General features: G+C 41.3%; 1 long non-coding RNA gene across 1 annotated transcript; it reads left to right on the top strand.

Annotated features, from left to right (window-relative positions):
* The first annotated feature begins 83 nt into the window (after positions 1-83).
* LOC129083497 (uncharacterized) lies at positions 84-15,340 on the top strand. The gene is made up of 3 exons (XR_008530488.1): positions 84-180; positions 11,796-11,882; positions 15,139-15,340. It is a non-coding gene; the product is annotated as an uncharacterized LOC129083497 (long non-coding RNA).
* The last annotated feature ends 1,402 nt before the right edge of the window (positions 15,341-16,742 follow it).

Raw genomic sequence — 16,742 nt, 5'->3', positions numbered from 1 at the left:
TGCGCCAGGCGCGGGAGGAGGCGCCCGAGGACTCGGCCGGGGCAGCAGAGGAGCCGCAGCTGCTGCCGGGTGGCGGCAGCTGTAAGCGGTTCAGTGTGTTCACGGGGTTCAGCTCCCGGTCCGTGACCGCCCTCGCCCGGATCGCGCTCGACCCACCGGTGGATGTCTTCGTGCACCAGGGTAAGCTGCACATTGAGCCCTTCTGGAACCTGGAGGAGGGTGGGCCAGTGGAGTTCACCTTTAAGAAGTCGGCCTGAGGCCTGGAATCTCTCCGGGTCCCGGCCCTGGTGGGGTGTCCTATATTGGGAGGGAGGAGCGGCCAGAAGGGGAGAACCTGTGGAAGCGCAGATCAGAGGGAGATAGGTGCTGGACTGTGGAGGTCATACCAAAGAATGCAAGCTGCCACCCCAGCCTGAGAAGTGCCACTTCTGCCAGAGCACCAGGCATATGGTGGCCTCGTGCGCACTGAAGGCCCAGCAGGCCCCCAACTCAGTAGGTAGGGAAAGCCAGCCTACTCTTGGCCCTCAGAGGCCCAGCATTGAGCCACGGTGGGTGGGGGCTATCCTTTTGCAATCTGGAAGTTTCTAGGAGCAGGCACCAGTCAGCAGGATGGAGAAAGTGGGAACAGCTGACACTGCCATGTGTTCAGGCCGGGTTCCACATCATCACCCGCTCTTACCTCTTGTCGGGGGATGAGGGGGCGGGTTGGGGTCAGGCAAAAGAACCCCAACCACACTCTATCCAAATGCCTGTGAGGACTTTGCGGGAATCCCTCCCTGCACGCTTTATTTGAGTCTCCGCCCCCAGAAGCTCCAGCTTTCGAAAGTGACCTGGATAAGGAAGTTGTTTTCCTTTTAAAGAAGGATTTGTAATAGTATTTCCAGAGTGAAAGGATTAGCATGAGACCAGATTGATGGACCCAACCCACAAATGACTACATCACGTGGGAGGGAATCTCTCCGATACGGCAGAGTTTTTCCACACTTTGTCTCCTTATTACCCACTCTTGGGGTAGGGCGCTGAGAGCTGTCCCGAGCAGTGGGTTGTGACTCTACACAAAAGGAACGGTCGGGGAACAGCTGCATATGTGCAGCCCCTCAACTCAGTCCCATCCCATTTCTGCGCCAATACAATTTTATTTATTTGGTCCCTTGGATAACTGCACCTTGGTCCCACCTTCTCCAGGACGCTAAGTACTGTGTGCAGGTGACATATCTTGTGCATTTTAATTTTATTCATAAGTATTCTGCTTTTGTATTTTTGTGTATTTTAATCTAAAGCCCTCATTTGTGCACCTTGTTCTCAGTGTACATCCAGTACATGAGCAATCTCAGAGGTAAGTGGGCAGCAGCTCTGGGTCTGCATGGCAGGGATCCTTTTCATGTTGTTTTATCATCAGGGAGAACTATTTTGAGCTTATAGCCTATTGAACTACCTCATTTTTGCCAATCAGAGCTGGTTTTTCTGCCAATGTCCTCTTGAAACCCCTCCACTTTCGATATTTTTGTGGAAGACTAGATTTTTTTAGCTTCAATTTTTATTTTATTTTATCCTCACCTGAGAATATGCTTATTGATTTTTTTAGAGAGAAGGGAAGGAAAGAAGAGAGGGAGAGAAGCATCAATGTGAGAGAGAAACATCAATTGGTTGCCTTTTATACACATCGCTGGGGACTGAACCTGCAACCTAGGTGTATGCCCTGACCAGGAATCAAACCTGCGACCTTTTAGTTTGTGGGAGGATGCCCAACACACAGGCCAGGGCCGGGAGACTAGATTTTAACTCTTTGGTCCCGTTACTTGATCTTCTTACACTGGAAGATTGGTAATTGGTCTGAACATGAATGGTTGGTTGGTGCAAAGGTTGGGAGAGGCTGGCTAGGGGAAGGATGCAGAGGGGAAGCCAAGTTTGGGGAAGGGTTGTATATACATATGTAACTAAGGATTCTTGGTCAGACCTCTAATCTCAGGGTTTGGGACTCATATTACATACCAGATCCATGCCACACTGGATTGGTCTAGGCCTACCATGCACAACAAGGTATATGTGTGCTTGTTTGTAAAAAATATGAGTCGGTAAAAATAGGTTTTAAGAACAATGCCTCTCTATCCATCTTGACCTGCCCAGGAATGGATATATGAAGCGATGATTAAATTCCTTAACCTTTAAAAAGTTTTTTAAAATAATTGCCGTCTTTTTTAAATCCTCACCCAAGGATATGTTTATTGAATTATTTATTTTTTAAGTATATTTTATTGATTATGCTATTACAGGTGTTCCAATTCTTCTCTCCTTTGTTCCCCTATACCCCCAATACCCTCCCCCCCCCCAGTTTCCCCCTTCCCTCCATCAATCCCCCCACTTAGTTCATGTCCATGGGTTGTGCATATAAGTTCTTTGGATTCTTCATTTCCTATACTATTCTTAACATTCTCTTTTTTATTTTGTACCTACCAATTATGCTTCTTTTTTTTTGTTTGTTTTTTTTTAAGATTTTATTTGTTTTTAGAGAGGGGAAGGGAGGGAGAAAGAGAAGGAAACATCAATGTGTGGTTGCCTCTCACTTGCCCCCTACTGGGGGCCTGGCCTGCAAGCCAGGCATGTGCCCTGACTAGGGATTTAACCACTGAGCCTTTGGTTCAGAGGCCAGCACTCAATCCACTGAGCCACGCTAGTCAGGGCCCAGTTACACTTCTTAATCCCTGTACCTTTTCTCCTCATTTTCCTCTTCCTCCTTCTGCTGGTAACCTTTCATGTGATCTCCAGTACTATGATTCCGTTCCTATTCTAGTTGTTTGCTTAATTTGTTTTTGTTTTTTTAGATTCAGTTGTTGATAGTTGTGAGTTCATTGTCATTTTACTGTTCACAGTTTTGATATTATTTTTCTTAAATGAATCTCTTTAATGTTTTATATCATATGGGCTTGGTGATGATGAACTCCTTTAGATTTGCCTTGTCTGGGGAGCACTTTTTCTGCCCTTCCATTCTAAATGATAGCTTTGCTGGATAGAGTAATCTATAGGTTGTAGGTCCTTGCTTTTCATCACTTTGAATACTTCTTGCCAGTCCTTTTTTGCCTGCAAAGTTTCTCATGAGAAATCAGCTGATAGTCTTATGGGAATTCCTTTGTAGGTAACTCTCCACTTTTGCTGCTTTTAAGATTCTCTGTTTATCTTTAAACTTTGGCATTTTAACTATGATGTGTCTTGGTGTGTCTCTCTTTGGGTCCAACTTGTTTGGGATTCTCTGTGCTCCCTGGACTTGTGTGTCTATTTCCTTTGCCAAATTAGGGAAATTTTCTTTCATTATTTTTTTCAACTAAGTTTTCAATTTCGTGCTATTCCTCTTCTCCTTTTGGCATCTCTGTGATTTGGATGTTGGCACTTTTGGAGATGTCCCAGAATCTTCTTATACTCTCCTTGTTTTTTTGAATTCTTGTTCCTTCATTCTGTTCTGGTTGACTGTTTATTTCTTCCTTGTGCTCCAAATCATTGATTTTGAACCCTGGCTCCCTTCCCTTCACTCTTGGTGCCCTGTGGATTTTTCTTTATTTCACTTAGTGTAGCCTTCATTTCTTCCCTTATGTGTTTGCCATACTCAATGAGTTCTCTGAGCATCCTTATCACCAGTGTTTTGAACTCTGCATTTGATAGGTTGGCTATGTACTTTTTGCTTAGTTCTTTTTCTGGAGTTTTGATATGTTCTTCCATTTGGGCCATATTTCTTTGTCCCCCCCAATTTGGTAGACTCCCTATGTTTGTTTCTGTGTGTTAGGTAGAGCTGCTTTGACTCCCTGCCTTGGCGCAGCTGAGACATTGTAAGGAGCAGAGCCTTAAGTATTCGCTAGGGTGGAGCGATGGCTTTGCCTCTTTGTGGTGCTATGTGGAGGAGGAGTTGGAGAGGGAACAATGCCACTTGCTTGGCTCTCACACCATTTCCAGTCACTTTCCCCACTTCCCATATGCCATTGGCACCCACCCTTCTAGCTGCTGTTCTGGTGCTGAATACCAGAGTGGGTGGGTTTGGGTACATTCTAGGACTGTGTGGGTCCTTTAATAGGACTCTCCTGAGAGACAGATAGTTTCTTCTGCTACCCTCACCCACAATGGTTTTTACAGCCAGAAGTTGTGAGGTTTTGTCTTCCCAGCACCGGAACTGTGGTGTGCACGGTCTGGCCTGGGGCCACTTGCTCCCCAGGTGTCTGTTCTGCTGGCTGCCACTGCTACTGCCACCACCTCGCCACCACTGCCACCTCACTACTGCTGACTCGCTGCTACCACACTGTCTCTCTCTGCTCCAGCTCCCCATCTCTGCCCCGCCTACCCATCTGAATGAATATTTCTCCTTTAAATCCTTGGTTGTCAAACTTCCATACAGTTCAATTTTATAGCACTTCTGGTTATTTTTTGTTTTGAGGTTAGTTGTGATCCTCTTTATGGTTGTACAAGGAGGCAAAGTATGTCTGCCTACATCTCCATCTTGGCCAGAAGTCTGTGTATTGAATTTTTTAGAAAGAGAGAGAGAGAGAGAGAGAAAGAGAGAGAGATCCATTGATGTGAGAGGGAAACATTGACTGGTTGCCTCCTGTATGTTCCCCAGCTGGGATCAAACCCGCAACCTAGGTATGTGCCCTGACTGGGGATGGCAGCCACAGCCTTTTGATATATGGGACAAAGCTCTAACCAACTGAATCACCTGGCTATAGCATTAACTTTTAAAAATGGTTCGCTTTTCCTCCTTGGCTTCCATAGAGACCGTAAGTGATGGCTTCTTTGTGGTACCCAGAGACAGTGTCCTTCCCTGCTGCAGCAGTGATTAGTGTCATAGCAGCTAAAAGAGAAAAGCAGGCTTCATTTATATGCTGCGAGATCACTGAAAACCTAACTCACTGTTGAAGCAAATGCAATAGAATGTATTGGGTGATCCTAGGTTCTTGTCTTCCCCAATTGCTGACCTCTCTAGTTATTGTATTTGTCTGGGCTTTGCAGGACTTCACAGTAGCTGATTTGGTGATTGCTAGGTGGCCTAGTTTGTGTAAATGTGTTGATCTTTCTCCATGTTCTTTAGAGGTTTTATTGTTTACAAACTTTTTTGTATTGAGAAAAATAGTCAAAGCATCTTTGACAAAATGTTCTGTACCAGGCAAAAAGGATCTGAAACATAAGCTTGAGGACCCCTCTTCTTGAAGTGGGGTCTTGAATCATCTTCTCTTTTGTTTCCTTTTTCCGTTTCCTATTTTGGACCAGATCTTCTGTCCTAAAAACTTGACTTCTACTCTATCTCCTCTTCTATCCACACCCCTCAAAAAGCCCACATACCCACCCACATACACATTCAATGTGTGTGGTACCCCTGCATCTCTTAAATGGTTTGAACAAAAATCCTAATGAAGCTAAGAATTTTCCATCCCTTCTACCTAGTATGCTGAGACAAGACCATTTCTTGATATGTGATTCATGCCAGAAACTTATATTGCTGTATTTTAATCTCTATTCTTAGGGTAGAGAGAAGCAATGAAGGGGCCTTTCATTTTGAATGTGGGGGTTGGGAGACCAAGAAAGGGAAGATGAATGTATACCCAAATCACTGAGGAGCTTTTATGCAGATGCAAAAAACTTATGTCAAAGTAATCAGAAAACTGTTTAATAGGAGATGGACGAATGTAACTCTATGTTTGCTGCTAGAAACCAAAGCTTTGTGTGAAATTTTGAATTACAGAGCAGGAAGGAGGGAGGGTAGGAGAGCAAGTACCTGTTTGTTTTTTCCCTGATTCCTTCTCCCCATTCCTGCACTGCAGAAGACTGAGCTCCCTCGGGCTTTGGTGACCTCCATCACTGGGGACTGTTTATTTGATGGTCGATTTTGCTATGCTGGGTACTTCTGCTTACTATCTGTTATTTTGTAAAACACATGCTTAGTCTTTCCCTTCCTTCCTTTGCCCTGGGAAAATAAAATTAATGAATAAAGACTTAAAAAAATTCTCAGTAAGAGTGTCTATATGAGCGAAGAAGTTTAATGTATTAATGCTCTTCCTGGACATTTGCATTCTTTGAGGGGAAAAGCTTTAGGACAAAGGAATAATATTCTTAAATGGTATTTCCAACTTTAATGAAAATCTAGGTTTGGCCCCTGGTGGGCAGGGAGCCTTCTGCCCAACAGAAAAACCAGAACCAAGAGAAGTAGGCCTTATCTCTAAGCCATCTTTTACTTCTCAGAGCTCTAGGCAACAAAGGCCAGATGTGGTTTAGAACAATTACCAAAATCTCTGTTCATTTCCAACCTGATCTTTTATTACTGTGTTTCTGACTCAGAAAGTGTAACCCCCTGACCCAACAACCCCCTTCCAATTCCATACCCCTGCCCCAAATTCTAGTTCTGCTTAGGACCATCAGGTCTGGTGTTTGGACTTTCCACTTAACTCTATCAAATGGTTTTGATCTGGACTCTCCTCTCCTTTGCAGGGTCCTGCATCAGCCTTACTGATGCTGATGGAAAGCTACATGCCATGCAAAATTGTAATCAAAGGTTGCTTGAAGAGCGTTGAGTTGAAATGAAGCCTAAGTGGAATGATTTTTAAAGGTTAAAGGTCCTACTTGGAGGTACTGCCAAATAGATGGTCAAGCTGGTGGCTCACTGTGTCTCTGTCTGTGGGAATTGGAGAGGCAGCACCAAATTCTGCATCTCAGATCTCTTTCAGTCTTTCCTCTATGTCTTGTTGACTCATTGTTTTGCTAGAGATATGAATAATGTTAGCCAACCATCTGATTCAGCTCTTCCCACTTGGACTTACCAGACAGTTTTCTGAAGATATCATATTTCATTCATGAAATATTGATTTTGTTAGTGTAATTGGAGTGTTCCCAAGTTTTCCAAGTTTCAGAGGTCATTCTTGTTTAGGAACAAAGTAGTGGGGTCTGAGCTCCCATCTCTGCCCCAAGGTCGCCCTCTTGCTTTGGGCTGCTGCTCTGCCCTTGCCAATCACCTTTTTCTCATAATGTTTTTTTTCATGCTGCTTTTCTCTCCCAATAAACATATACTCAAAATGTAGGTATAGACTGCTTCCTTGATTCCCCAAAGCACAAGACCAGACTTAATGTCTTAGTCAGGACTGAGTTGCAAGAGACAGATACTCCACTCAAACTGGTGTTGAAGAGTAACAACACCATCAGTAAAAGAGAAAGTCCTGGTTTAGGTAATGAAAAATCCAGGGGCTACACATGGTTCAAAGCTCCGTGGGATTCCAGGCTCAAAAAGTGTGATCAAAAATTGGTTCCTCTTCATGTCTTACCCCTGTTTCTTCTCTTTTGGCTTCATTCTCAGGCAGGCTGTCCAGAGTGAGAGGGCACAAAATCTCTGGCTTGTTTGTAGCACTTCAGCACACTGAGCAGAAAAAATGGCATTTCTTTCCCAATAGGTCCAGCAAGTATCCGAGCATTGGATCTTTTGAGCCTGGCTTGGGTTCCTGGCTTGGGTTCCTGGCTTATTCCTTAAATAACCATTGTGACAAATACTCTGAGAGTTGGGAGCTAAAGTAGAGGGGTTGGGATTGAGGAATTAAACCTACCTGAATGCATGGATGAGAGTGAGGGAGGAGTTATTCCTGAAGGAAAGTAGCTTCATGTTACCAGAGGGTAAATGAATGCTGGGAAGTAAAAGAGAGAGGAGAGAGAGAGAGATTTATATTGTGTGGCCTTTAGCAAATTAAGTGATGTTTGTGGCACAGGCAAGTTCTATATCTATTTTTAGCTGACCATATCATGTTCCTTTGTTTTCCAGCTTAGATTCCGTGATCCATCATTATGATCAATCCCTTGAAAACATACTCAACCCTTTTGCCCTGTTCCCTCTGGTGTCAAACCTGTGGCCCCCAGGCTGCATGAGGCTCAGGATGGCTGTGAATGCGGCCCAACACAAAATCATAAAATTTACTTAAAATATTATGAGACCTTGTTGTGATTACGTGTTGTGATGTATTTAATGTGTGGCCCAAGACAACACATCTTCTTCCAGTGTGGCCCAGAGATGCCAATAGGTTGGAAACATCTGCTCTGCACTCTAACTGACTCACAAATTTCCAAACCTGTTTAAACTGAACTCTCTGTTCACTCTGTGTCTGAACCCTAATAGCTGAACATGAATGAAGAAAAAGTACAAGGGGGAACTCTCTTACTTAAAATTTGTAGCCACAGATTCAGAAGTCAACTATTCTGTAATCATAATGTTACTCTATAGTACACTTGCTGTTTCCTTCTGCCCAGTTTTTTTCTCTTTCCTCAAATGTTCAATAGTTCTTTACTACTTCCCACAGTTGACCTTGTTTTGCTGTCAAAATAAGTGCAATCAGCAGAGATTTATCCTAATTTTTCCACTACCAAATCTAACTTCTACAGTATCTTAAGATGAACTGTTATTCTTTTATCCAAAGCCACATCTTTCACTTGTACACTGATTCTATCTATCCTTTCCTCCCCAAGGACTTAGCTTCAATATTTATCCCTCGTCTCTCTTCAATAGTAAATTTTTACCTCTCTCAGATTATTTTCCTTGGCATAAGCAAATACATTTTGTTGTCCTATTTTCAAATGAAAACCACAAAAACTTACCTTTGAATCTATATATTATCCTGTTTTCCTAATCCCCTAGGTAGTAAAATTAATTTATAGAGTTGCCTATAAAGTCATACAAGAAGGCTTTTTAAAAGAGTAGTGTTGCAAATACGATGTAGGAACCACCGAACTTAAGAAATAAAACATTATTAACTCAAGTTGAATGTCTCTAAGAATCTTCCTCACTAGACTCCCCTTCCTAGTCACCAGATTTTATGTCTCTCTAATCTAGTTAGGTTATTAGCTCCAGCTTACTTCACTGAGATAGTCCTTGTCCAAGTTACACTGGGCTTGCAGTATGCTAAATTTAGCAGTCAGTTCTCTGCTTTTTTCTAAATCAACTTTTCAATATCCTTTGATTCTGTTGACTCCAGTCACCAATTTTTGAAGTATTGCTTCCCTTGATTTCTATAACATCATTTTTAAGTATTCATAGTTGGAGAATATTTCCTGTCTTGTCAGTTTATTCACTATCAATATTTCTCTTTCCTAAAACTATTTCCCACTGCTGAATTGGCCTATTTTTTTCCCATCCTTGAAATGTTGGGCACCCCAGGACTTTTGTGTTTTTTTTTTTTAACTTTCTCTCTTTCTTATCTTTACCTTCTCTTTAGTTATCTCATGGCTTAAATATCACCCATGGTCTGATAAGTTTTTTTATGATGAGTTTCTTTTTCTTTTCTTTTTTTAAATCTTTTTTTAATTGTTATTCTATTACAGTTGTCCCAATTTTTCCCCCTTTGCCCGCCTCCTCCCAGCCCACCCCCAGGCTTCCACAGTCAATTTCCACACTGTTGTCCATGTTCTGTATGATAAGTCTTAGATCTTAAGACTTAGCCCCATTTATTTCCTGAACGTCAGACTTGCATATATAATCTAATGGTTACTTCCCCTGAGTGTCAAAAAAGAATTTTCTGTCTTCCCTTAATCCCAACCCAAACCTACTCTTTCCCTCACTTTTGTCTCAATATATGGTACCTCCACTCACCTAGTTACCAGTCTGAAAACAAGGAGTCATCCTTGCATCATCTCTTTTACTCATACTGCTATCTCAGTCCACTTAACACAATTCATCCTAATTTCAACCACTTACCATACCACCATTCCTGCTACTGGAATCAAACCCACCATTGCCTGTTACTTTAGTTGCTGTGGCAGCCTCTTAAGTGGTTTCCTGGGAACTGTTCACACGTGCTTTCTGTTTTGCCTCACAACACCTAGAACTATTAAAATCCTCCAATGCCTTTCTAGCCTTAAAATAAAATCTGAACTCTATTTTGGATTCTAAGACCCCGTCCAAACTAAACCCTGCCTACTCCTTGAATCTCATCCCCTAACACTTTCGTTGTTCTCAAAATTAAATACGCATAAGGTCCTGAGATGCTAAACACCATTCTTACCTCCCACCCCACCCACCAGTTGACTCCCACGCAGGCCATCTTGGGCCCAGGCTGTTAAGAAACAATGTTTTAGTAAATCTAGATAATGAGAGGACAGGAATGGGTTCCCACATTGAAGAAGCTTTTTTTGAATTTCATGCTGCAAGATCTTTCATCCCCCTAAGTGTAGTTTAAAGAAGCTCTGCAGGTGAAACTGTTACGTCTGTCCCACCCACTCACCCATTATTAGTATACCACTCCATGTCATGGAAATGTAGTTTTCTCTATTTTGAGTTTCCCAGTAGTGAACACTTAGTGTGCTTTAGATATCAGGCAGAGAGGTGGCTAAGTTGGAATTTTGTCATATAATTAAAGAATCTTATTCTTTAGGCAGTGGGTTTGGTCCCGGCTGGGGCACCTACCAGAGGCAACTGACTGATATTTCTCACTCACATTGATGCTTCTCTCCCTCTCTTTAGTCCTTCCTTCCCTATCTGTAAAAAATAAATATATATATATATATTTTAAAAGAATTTTAATTCTTTATATTCTCATTGGTTGATGGGCCTCCTAGCAGAGCTAAGGCTTTCCTTAGATAATAAGTTAGCCCTCAAATAAAACAAATATTTAGCAGACATTGCAATTCCTTTATATTTGTAATCAAATTACATTTTACATTAGAATATATTGGACATCTCTCCATTCAGTGACTTTGAGTTGTTTGCATAGGGCTTTTTTGGTTTGGTCATTTCTAATTCTTTTAACTTTGCAATTATATGGTCATCTCAGTTGCCGTTTTTAAGACTACGGCCAACTCTACTCAGTTCTGTGTTCAAACAATGGCTGGGCACTGGTGATATTTTACCTAAATTTTTCAGGAAGTAAATTTTTTGTATTCTAATTTCACATTAATAACTTCTGACTTCACAATAAGTTGTGAAACATTTTATAGGAATTCATTTTAAAGACTGAAAGTTAGGGAGGATAAAATAAAATTATCCTACCTTAAGGGACATTCCCAACTCTTAATAATTTCTTCCTCTTTTTACCTGGAGGTAATAAAATATTTATGTAAATATTGTATTTTAGTAAATGTTGATTTTAGGCAGTACTCTCTTCTGCATTCAAAGGTATTGAATACACCTGGTTTAAGCATAAGGTTAAATATATTTCTCTCATTGACAGTATATTGAATTATGGTTTACTCAGCTACTAAAATGATTATTCACTTTGGCAAATTATTGTACCTTTCAGGGTTTCAGGTGTTTCTTCTATAAATTAAATGTTATTTTAGATCAGGAGATAGTAAACTATAACCAGCAGGTTATAGCCAACTGGTCCTGTACAGGCTGTGAGCTGAGAATGGTCTTTATATTGTTATAAAGGTTGTTTTAAAAAAGAATATGCAGCAGTGACACATGGTTTACAAAGTGTAAAATCTTTTTTAATATTTATAAAATATTATCAAAGTGTTATAATACTAATAAATGTGATAAACAAATCTTACCATAATAATTAAACTGTCTTGATCCTTTAAAATAAATTCATGATAGCTTTGGACATAAGCAATTAATGAAGATGTATGTTATATGTAACAACTATCTTACTATGTGTGAAAAAATATAACTTCTCCTTGTTAAATGAATTTTATTTTAGGGTTAATGAGCATGTAAAAATAGTACTTTTGGATTTGAAATACCTCAAGAGTTTCTGAAAATAATTTATGCAAGTATGAAATGACAGATTGGCATATATTATTCTTTCTATTACTAAAATCACTGTATTTTTATATGTTTTTTCTCCATTTAGATAGAAGCAGGTTTGGGATATCTTGGAGGTAAAGCAAGAATTATTCATAAGGAATCTGATATCATTACCGCCTTTGCCATTCATAAAGTAAGTACATAGACATATTTCTTTTCTTCAAGTATTAAGTATTCATAGCTGCAGAATGTTTCCTATTCTGTCAGCTTATTCACATCAGTATTTTTTCCCCAAAGCTATATCCCACTCCTAGAACTGCAATCTGAATAAATTTTTTATTTTATAAGATGATTACATTTTTTGGCAATTTATTTTTTTATTTTGAATATATAGCAGATAAAATAACGTTTTATTACTATACAGAGAGAAGTATCAAGTATTTATATATGATGGCCTTTAGAATTTTAGAAAATTCCAGACTGGTTGATTAAAATTCCATTTGTGGGAAAAGTGGAAAGTGAAATTAAATCTAGGCTTGGTATCATGGGCTTTTACCACCAGAGATGCCATTTTAGGTCTATGGCTTTTTTTTGTGAGAGCTATTTGAAAAGAATTTTATACTATAATGTGCTGTATTGACATTAATAACTATTGTGTCATTCTCCCTAAAGCAGAATTCCTGCTGTGAGTTCAGAAGAACTGAATTCTAGTCCTGGCTCCATTACACACAGTGTTTTAAACATTCAATCTTTATAAACCTTATTAATTGATCTGCCTATCCCATGTGGTTATACACTAAATGAGATAGCATATTTTAAAACTTTAAAGGTGGCAAACACAAAATTTTAACTTCCACAGCTGAAAGTCTTTTTTAAAGAAAGTTTTTTGTTTGTTTGTTTTTTAAGATTTTATTTGTTTATTTAGAGAGAGGGGGAAGGTAGGGAGAGAGAAGGGCGACCTTTTGCTTTGTGGGATGAGGCCCAACCAACTGAGCCATACTGACCAGGGCCAAAAGGAAAGTGTTTACAAGGCCATTGCTAGGGAAAGAAAAAAATCAGTCTTGGGCCATGGTGCCTAAAACACCAGCAGCAAGGCTGGGCGGGGAAGACAACATGTTGTTTCCCAGAGTTTCTCAAGCCCTTTTATACATCAAATAGTGGGGAGAAAGATGTAAACCATCCTGAAATGATTTTCATTAGTTATAGACAAGGTGGGTGGGAGAAGATGAAGTGGGACTAGTTCTGGGATAGGAGCAGTGAGTCCACAACGGAGAAGTGTCAGCTCCTGTGGACTGGCTGTGGGCAGCAGGCTGGACAGTTCATGTGTAAGGAAGTGGAGGCTCCTGGAGTTCTCTGATGCCTGGCTGTTCTCTCTTTTGGACAATAGGGGAAATAGCCACCTGAAATTAATCTGAAATTCCAACAGATATACAGGAATGTGAGCAGTCTTTTGTCAGAGCTGGTCCACAGTTACTAACAGGCTCACTGTTCTTTTTCTCTCACTCTCTGGCTGCTGTCATTTTAATTTAGAACATCTCAGAATTTTTTTCTTGTTAAAGGTATGATTGACCCAATTATTTAAAACTCATATCACTATTATAATTTAAGAACCCTAGCATCTCCTTTTCCCTCAACTCCAAACTCCAGTTTATGCGCCTTTCTCAAGCTAGAGACTGATGGGGCTCGGGGACAGTTGGATTTGAACAAGGCCTTGGGCTCTATGGAGTCATTTCTCAGGCGACTGCTCTATGGGCTGCTCTACTGTGCATGAGCCCAGCTCCTAGAAATGTGTGTGTTGGGAGACAGGGCTGGAGTCGGGAAGGGGCAGGATAGTTACTTGGAAGATGCTTGCCTCTAGATATCTCTGTTGCAGACTCTTTGTTGAGGAGATTGGTTTGGCATTGTGAGAGTTTGGGGACTTCCTGGCCCCTAAGAGCCAAAAGAGGAGCTGTATATCTGCGCCTGAGCTGGCAGACTACAAAGAGGTAGGAAACAGGAAGACTTCCTCCGGGTCCTTCAGCAGGGGCCTGGTGATCTGCTTGTTTGTGTACCATTAGCCTTTTGGGGGTAAACACCACTTTGCTCTCCACAATTGTTACACCGCCATCATTTAGAGTACTCTAAAAACCAGACTTGAGTTTCAAGTGGACAACTAAGAAAAATAGCCACTAAAGTGCCCCCCCGCCCCCACAGAAAAGAAGTTCCGTTAAGACAGAGTGCTTATCCAGCAAAATAGAACTACCTGAGCGACTTACCCTCACCCTTATCAATGCATTACACTATGCTCTCTGGACTTCCAACTGCTAGTATCTGCATTTCTTTGCCTGAGGGCTTTTTCTGACCCCCAAGAGCCTGTCTTGCTGCCCATGTGGTAGATGGGGGTGCAGGCCTCAAGAGTAGCCCTCAACCAATGGCAGATGGCAGTTAGTACATAAATACTCCATCTGCCTAACCCCTTGAGTGAGATAACTCTAAGGTGTGTGTTTTATACCGTCCTCCACAGTTCTACAGCAGGATGAGCTCCAGTTACTCACAGTGCTAACATTCTTGATAATAATCCTTTCATTGGCTTTCTTGCTTTTCTTGAAGTGTCTCTGCTTTGCTACCAACCTTTCCCAGGATTACCTCCCACATAAGCTACTTGTACTCAAATTCTTGTCTTAGGGCCTGCTCCTTCGGAAACCTAAAATAAACTTGTACTGTGTCAAGGGGGAATGAATAAAGCAAATGGATTCTCCAGCTTGCATTCCCCTACTTGACTCCCAGAATATTTCCATGTTGACTTGTGTGAACTAAAAGGAGTATGTAACAAACCTGATAAGCTCAGAGGGCCACCTGGCAGGCCTGACAAACTCAGTGACCAAAAGTAACCACACAGGGTGGTCTTATCATAGGTTGCTAACTAGGCAGGTCATGGTGGGTAATTGTCCCAGGCCTATTACTTCCTTAGCAAAGGTCAGTCTTTACCGTAAGTGAGCTTTGCATTGTTTTTATGCATCTAGGATAATATGCCTTTAAAATGCTAGAGCACTTTTCTTTTCCTACCCCTTGAAGGCACAACTGAGGACACCAAAGAACCAGACTGCCGAACCCCTCATTGTTTTTTTATTCCCTGCATACTGTCTCTGTGCTGTAAATGTTCATTAACTATCCCGTACTCATCATGTAAAAGTATGTTTTTCTGTATTTTTGCCTTTCACCCAATCCTAGAGATTTCCCCACTATGCTTTCTCTTACCTCCTCAATCTACCACCAATGGATTTTATGCATCTTCCTTACATCTTCTCCTTTGAGTCTAATGTATAAAATAAGCTGCAAAACTGCCATTCTCAGGAGCGTTTGAGATCTTGCTCCCCAACTATGTCCTCAGTTTGGCTCAAATAAACTCATAGAAATTTTCTATGGATGGACATTTCTTAAGTTTACAACTGGAAGTATTTTCTCTTTAGGGAATTTGACCAGCTGGAAAGAATGTCTTACAGATACTGGTGCCATCTGTGCCCAGCCAACAGCCCAGCCAGATCAGCCTACAGCGAAGCTCTCAGGAAACCAGTCCCACCTACATGCTGGGAGCTTCCAATCACGTGTTACAGCACTTAACTCTAGTTTTTAGTTCCCTCCTCTTAAGTGTGAATGAATACATGATTATTTCAGAGATAGTGTGGGTTCTGTTCCAGGCCACTGCAATAAAATGAATATTGTAATAAAAGGAGCCATAATCTCTTTGCTGGCAGGGATGGTCTTATCTTCAATTTGTAAAAAAAAGGGCAACATCTGTGAAGTGCAATAAAGCAAAGTACAATAAAAGAAAACAAGGTATGCCTGTAGTTGAGGACCACGAGAATACTTCTAATATGATAGATGGAGATCAAATTAATGGCAGAAAGCAGCTGAGAGGAATATGACACTTCAGGAAGAAGAAAACTTTTAAAATGTATTATTAATATTCTCACAGGGATAAGACATTTATGAAGTAAGGCTATGGCACTACAACAAGGATATTTGAAGAACAAAAGAGAACTCTAGCAAAGTAAAAACTCTATAGGTGGCTAGGAGATGAGTTTGAGATATTCTCCAATAAAGAGGGAAAAACAGAGATGGACAGGAGAGAAAAATAAATGGTAATTGGGCTCTAAAATAGATGATAACAGTTTATGCTTGATCACCCATCAGAAGTTGAAAAGGTAGTATAACCTGTTTATGTCCAAACAAAATAAAATAAATTCTTGTCTTGGGCAGTTGTACAAGACAAGAATGGAGGTAGAGGTGATTAGTTAGGCAGCACTTACAGTAGTGAGGAGAAATAATGAGGACCTGATGTAAATGTGGACATTTGGACAAAAACTTAAGAGAAATGTTGGGAGATGAAATAGAATTAAATAAACTAGTGACCTAGCAGGTGTGTGTGAACCTGTGCCTCTGATGTAAAAGGAGAAAGTAGGATCTCCAATGGATTAGACTTCATTAAGCAAGATGAGGAATGAATGAGGAGGACTAGCAAATTGGGGTGGTGTCAGTGTGTAGAGGTAGAATGCCGATTCCCGGGTTCCGGTTCACTATGTTTCAGACACTTAAGTCCTTGTCTTCACCTTGGGAGCTTGGTGCCCGAAGACGGACAGAGGTGAGCTACCACAAAAATAACTATTGTCTTCTGGAGTTTGTAGTGAAAGGAGGCACAGCCGTTGGCCTGGAGGTGGTGGGGGCGGCGGAGTGTTTGCAGGATATTCTGATGACAGGAATCGTGAATGCACGCTAGGGCAGAGCTGAACGCACCTGTGGGGTTTGTTTTGCAAAGTAGGAGCCTGCTCAATCACGAAGAAGACAAGTAAACCACGCCCAAATCCCGCTGTTAATCTCGGGGTCTAGAGGGAAGACCTGAGCCCTCCAGACTTCCTGGTAGTGCAACGGCTTCATGGTGCGCATGCGCATACCCACTCCAAGGCACAGTCAAAGGCGGCGGGAAGTTGGTTTTCTAAGTGGCAATTGAGCAGCTTGAAGACGACTGGAGACGACGGACCAATAAGCAAACGTCTCATTGGCTTACGCGCTTAGG

This window comes from Pteronotus mesoamericanus, unplaced genomic scaffold (assembly GCF_021234165.1).
Source record: "Pteronotus mesoamericanus isolate MK-2021 breed Mesoamerican mustached bat unplaced genomic scaffold, CSHL_Meso_final scaffold_167, whole genome shotgun sequence".
Taxonomy (NCBI): Eukaryota; Metazoa; Chordata; class Mammalia; order Chiroptera; family Mormoopidae; genus Pteronotus; species Pteronotus mesoamericanus.
The sequence above is the reverse complement of the archived record's forward strand: the minus strand, read 5'-3'. Positions and strand labels throughout refer to the sequence as shown.